A 6,329-nucleotide genomic window follows, 5' to 3' on the forward strand; every position below is an offset into this window, starting at 1 on the left:
AGAGAGAGAGAGAGAGAGTGTAATCATCATCATCATTTAATGTCCACTTTCCCGTGCTTGCATGGGTTGGATAGCGCTTATTTGAGGCAAACTGTCTATGGTTGGGTGCCCTGTTCATCACCAGCCCTCACCTGTTTCCAAGTTCTTCCCATGACTAGGCAGATTTCCACAGAATATTGGAAGCAAAGGACACTGCTTACATGATGGCAACATTCGCTTATAATTATCACATGGTTTCAAGGCAAGGAGACAGCAACACACACACACACACACACACGGGGGCTATTTTCAAATTCTGTCTATTGAATCCACTCACACAGCTTTGGTCAACCCAGGGCTACAATTGAAGATGCCATCTTTACAAAGGGAAAGAACACATTAGGTAAAGCAGACTTACAACACCTGGTACTGTCTGAAGGCATGAGAATACTGGACAATTTGCCTGAGGGTTTCATGGGTCTAGGGACCCAATTCTACTCTATGTATGTTGTGGCTTGCTATCAATGAATGAATGAAGGCGTGTGACATAGAGATTAGGGTATTCAGCTCTCAACCTTGAGGTTATGAATTCAGTACCAGATGGTGTGTCGTGTCCTTCAGCAAGACATTTTATTTCACATTGCTTCAGTCCATTCAGCTGGCAAAAATGAGTAGTACCTGTATTTCAAAAGGCCAGCCTTGTCACATTCCATGTCACGCTGATTCTCCCTGAGAACTATGTTAAGGGTACACATGTCTGTGGAGTTCTCAGCCAGTTGCACGTTAATTTCATGAGCAGTCTGTTCCGTTGTTTTGATTGACTGGGAACCCATGTCACCATAATTGATGGAGTGCTGGTGTTCACTAAATAAGCATTACAGGACTTGATGTTTTGATACTTGGGGTCTATATGACCCCAAGATGACCCTGATAACACCCTTTAAAGGGATAGGATGATTACAGCTGTGATATCTTTCATCATTGGTCTGCTTAGTCTAAGATGACCTGGGGTTGAATAACAGGAATGATTCTGCTTGCTCCTGTTTACCTGATGGATAAAAAGCAAAAATTCCAAGTGGTTGTAGTTGAAAGGGTATCCAGCTGTAAAAACATTAGCCGTTCTCCACTGTATACATAAAGAATAAATGAAAAACAAAACAACAATTCATAAAAACGTCAATTATTTCTATTTATAATATTTCGTTTTATTCAATTAATAAATATTTGAATAAATAATGATGATAATGATAATAATAATTGAAAAAAAAAAAAATTTCAAAAAAGTAAAATGTCATAAATAAATGGGGGTGGATAGGATGAAAAAAAATGAACTTTGTGTGCGTGAGAGAGAGAGAGAATGTGTGATTGATAGTTGTGTGGGAGGATGGATGGTTGTGCATATGGTGTGTGTGTGGGTGCCATGTGATAGATGTACATGTTGGATGTGGGAGAGAGAGAGAGAGAATGTGTGTGTGTGTGTGTGTGTGATGAATGGAAAGGGTGTAATGTAAAAATGCCAGAAGTAAGTTTGAAAGGTTATGAATGCTCCGAAGATACCGACCAACTAAACTCTCTGTCTCTGTCCCTCTCTACTCTCTCTCCCTTCTTCTTCCTCCTCTGCCTCTTCTTCTCAACCATGTTTCACTTGAAGCAGCTGTTTTGCAGCTGGTTGTGTGTTGTGTGTTTGCTTCCTTAATGCCAAAGTATTTCAAGATGATGGAAGAACTGAGAAAACTAAAGAACAGCCATCCCAGCCTTTGTGGGTTGGGGTTGAGAGTTGACTGGATATATTTATCAGGGCCTGCTATGTCGTCAGTTTAGGGTGACAAATTAACCTAACTTCTTTTTTTTTTTTTTTTTTCCTGCCATGCCATTCTCTTCTCCTTTTTTTGTTGTTACAGTGTATAAATGCAAGAATTTGGGATGGGTGGGTAGGCTGTTGCTGTTTGTTTAGAGCTAGGTCAGGCTTGATCCAGCAGACCTGATATCAAAGGTGTTCCAGGCATGACAATCCTGTCTTTTGTTCAGACCATAGTGTGTAGACACAGGCATGGCTGTGTGGTAAGAAGTATGCATCCCAATCACAAGGTTTTGGGTTCAGTTTCACTTCATGCCACCTTGGGCAAAATGTCTTCTGCTATAGTCTTGGGCTGAATAATACTTTCTTAGATGGAAACTGAAAGAAGCCCATTGTGTGTGCATGTGTGAGTGTATGTGTGTATTCCCCACAAGTACTGAAGTTGATTTATTTGACTCAACTCTTCAAGGCAGTACCCCACGTAACTGCAGTCTGGTGAATGAAGCACATAAAAATATAAAAGCTAACAGGTGTAAGCTGCGTGGTAAAAAGTTTACCACATGGTTTCAGGTTCACTCCCACTTGATGTCACCTTGGACAATTGCCTTCTGCTTTAGATCGATGGAAACTGAAAAAAGCCCATTGCATGAATGTGTGTGAGTGTGTGTATTTGTCCTTCACAAATGCTGACGTTGAATTATTTGATTAAACCCTTCAAGGCAGTTACTCCAGCATTGCTGCAGTTCGGTGAATGAAACACATAATACATACTGTAATCCCTCGCCATATTACTTAAGCTTATGTTGGTTTCTCCGTGGTATAATAAAATAAATATATACAAATTATTTAAAAAATCTAAAAAATCAACACAGTACAGTACTGTTTCTACTTCATGGATTTTCACCTTTCGCCGGGGGATAGGGTGGGATGGAAGCATAACACCCATGATAGTTAAGGGATTATAGGATGAAAGCTTGTGAATCCATGATTGCATTATCTGATCTTGTCTTCCTGCGGCTGTGTTCGGTAACTGGTTGAATGACCACATAGGTTCAGGGAACTATATTGTTAAAGGCATTCCCTTCTAGTCGTTCTTTTATCCATAGATAAAATCTCATGGACTATATCAAGTGAATGCTAAGAAGTTATCTTCTCATATGCATGATTCTAAATTCAGTACCATTGCGTGGCACCTTGGGCAAGCATCTTCTCCTAGAGCCTGGGGCTGAATAAAACCCTGTGAGTGGGTTTGGTTGATGGAAACTGAAAGAAACCTGCTCTACTCTAGGGTTTTATTTGACTGTTGTTTCTAGCCACTTGAGTGATCTCACAGAGGTTTCTTTGTTGGTTTGTTATGGTGAGGTTTATTCTTTACTAGAGAATAATTATTTGCTGCTCGGTAAATGGCACAGGAGTGGCTGAGTGGTAAGTAGCTTGCTTCCCAACCACATGGTTCTGGGTTCAGTCCTACTGCGTGGCACCTTGGGCAAGTGTCTTCTACTATAGCTGCTATAGAGGGAAACTGAAAGAAGCTTGTCATATATGTGTGTGTGTGTAGTGGATCATGCAGGTATGGCATGGATTTGATCCTCAATCGCCAAATTTCAACAGCACTTTTCTCACAGTAAAACAATAGTTTTTCTGTGAGGACAGCAGTTATATTTGCCAGATGCCATCGCTTGGCAGAATAATGTCTTTGCCACTTGACCCTTCTAACCTCTTCTAGGCCACCGAAGCTAGAATAGAGATAACAGACCACCAACAAAATCTATTGTTTTCAACAATATTTCTAACTTTGGTTGGATTTGGATAGATCTAAAAACAAGAATTCCATAAGCCAAAGTCAGTTGGTGAGAACTGAGTCTGTCTGGCCAGCTGAACAAAACGCTGGCTCTAAAGGAAAAAGCACAAAGGGACAACTAAGGTAACTCACCAACGAAACAGTTGCTTCGTCCCACCACTTTCACTTTTACTAACTCACTTTCTTTTCTCTGTAACATCACCATATCTCTCTATATATTCTACTATGAGATTGTGTACACAAATACCGGCTGAAATTAACTCTTTTTACCTCGCATGCCTTTCCATCTACTAGTTATACATACCAACCCGTCGTGGTTTTGGATATATATTAAAAGTAACGGTATATAAATATCTCTTTACAACTTCAATCACTGTTCTTCCATCTTGCACACTGGCAACCAACACCTTAACAACCGCCATTACAACTGGTGACCTTACTGCAATGAAGTACTAACTGTTACATATATATGTGTGTGTATGTGTTTGTGCATCTGTGTTTGTACACACATCGCTTGACAACTGATGTTAGTGTGTTTATATCCCCGTAACTTAGCAGTTTGGCAAATGAGACCGATAGAATAAGTACTAGGCTTACAAAAAATAAGTCCTGGGGTTGATTTGTTTGACTAAAGGCAGTGCTCCAGCATGGCCACAGTCCAATGACTGAAAGGAAAGAATAATGTGTTTGTGTTTGTCCACCACCACCACTTAACAACTACTGTTGGTGTATTTACATCTCTGTAACTTAGCAGTTCAGTAAAAGAGACTAACAAATAACAAAATAAGTACCAAACTTTAAAAAATAAGGTCAGTTCATTTGACTAAGAATAATGTGATGCTCCCTCATGGCCACAGTCTAATGACTGAAGCAAGTAAAAGATAAAAGAGAATTAGTCTAGGGCAGGCCTGGCCAACTCAAATTACATTGCAGGCAACTTGAATCACAGAAAGATTTTATTGAGGGCCGCTCGTATACTTTATGCACTAATAGTCAAATAATCAAATTACAGAATCAAGAACTTTTAATACTTTTCGTTTGTTTAAAATTATAAAATTGTAGGCTATTGCTTTATTGCCACTTATCAATTTTAAATTTGGAAATATTAAATTTCTAAATATCTCATAGAGATATGTACGGTGGTGGAGCGATAGAGTGGTTGTATACTGTCAACTTAACGTGAGAGTCCTGTAAAGGAATTACACCACCACTGTTTAGCCCTAGGAAGCAACGTTAAGTTGACAGTATACAACCAATTTTAAATTTATTTTGAAACAAATGTTTTACACAAACAATTTTATTTTGAAATTAAACACAATACTTCAAGAAAGTATCAAGCGGGTCGCAAGATAAAAGTCTGCGGGCTGCGTGTGGCCCGCAGGACTCAGGTTGGCCTGCCCTGCTCTAACATCTTATTTGACTGTTATTTCTAGCCACTTGAGCGACCTCACGGAGGTTTCTTTGTTGGCTTGTTATGGTGAGGTTTATTCTTTTACTAGGGATATGAAGGCATTATTTGCTGCTGGGTAAATGGTGAAAGGTGCCTCTCTCCATATAGCTGCCATGAATTTATGGTTATATAATTAATCCTAACTGGTTTTGAGAAGTATCTTGACTCTTTTTTTTTTATTGTCTTCTTCCCCCACCACTTCACTCTTTACACATATTGTACGTGTGTGTGTGTGTGTGTGTGTGTGTGTTTTCTAAGCATGATTATGTAACTCGTCTGTGTTAAAATGTGTTTCTACTCCTACCTTTCTCTCTCTTCATGTGGTGTTAACCCCCCACTGTGACTGTCACCACCGCCTCCACCACTACCACCATTAATTACCAATACCTGTCATCACCATTACAGATACGGCTGTCATCACTGCCACTATTACTTCTGACCACCACTACTACCTATCATCAGCAATACCATTATCGGGTTCACTGTTATCTGTCTGTCTGTCTGTCTGTCTCTCTCTCTTACACACATATACCATCACCTTCCTCCAGTCCTTCATAGCCACCAATACCATCATCACATTCCTCCAAATCTATGAACACCACTACCAGCACTGCAACCACCACCACTACCACCACTACCACCACCACTACTACAACTACAACTATCATTAATCACCATTGCCACCATCATTGCTATCATCAGTGCCATTATCTGCCATCATACCCCCTCCCTGCCACATCGCTTCAACATCAGATCTAGCATCACCATCACCACATGTACCATAGAGTAACCATTATTACTGTTGCACTCCCATCTAACCCCCGAGTGTCTCTCTGATGCAAAGTGTGTCTCCTGTCATGAAAAATTGCCCCAGACAACTAACTGTTGATAGCTTTTCAGTTAATGAAAAGACTGAAGCCTTTAGTGAGGCTAGAATTGAGAGTTTTGGAGATGCCCTGTCTTACCTGGGTGACTGTTCTCTCACCACGAGTGCTTTATTTAACTTACACAGGCGCAGGTGTGGCTGTGTGGTAAGAAGTTGCTTCCCAACCATGTGGTTCCGGCTTCGGTCCCACTGCGTGGCACCTTGGGCAAGTGTCTTCTTCTGTGGTCTCAGGCCAACCAAAGCCTTGTGAGTGGATTTGGTAGATGGGAACTGAAAGAAGCCTGTCATGTGTATGTGTGTGTGTGTGTGTCTTTGTATGTGATTTGTGTCTGTGTTTGTTCCCCCATTACCATTTGACAACCAGTGTTGGTGCATTTACATCATCATAAGTTAGTGGTTTGGCAAAAGAGACCAA

Source organism: Octopus sinensis, linkage group LG2 (assembly GCF_006345805.1).
Source record: "Octopus sinensis linkage group LG2, ASM634580v1, whole genome shotgun sequence".
Classification (NCBI taxonomy): domain Eukaryota; kingdom Metazoa; phylum Mollusca; class Cephalopoda; order Octopoda; family Octopodidae; genus Octopus; species Octopus sinensis.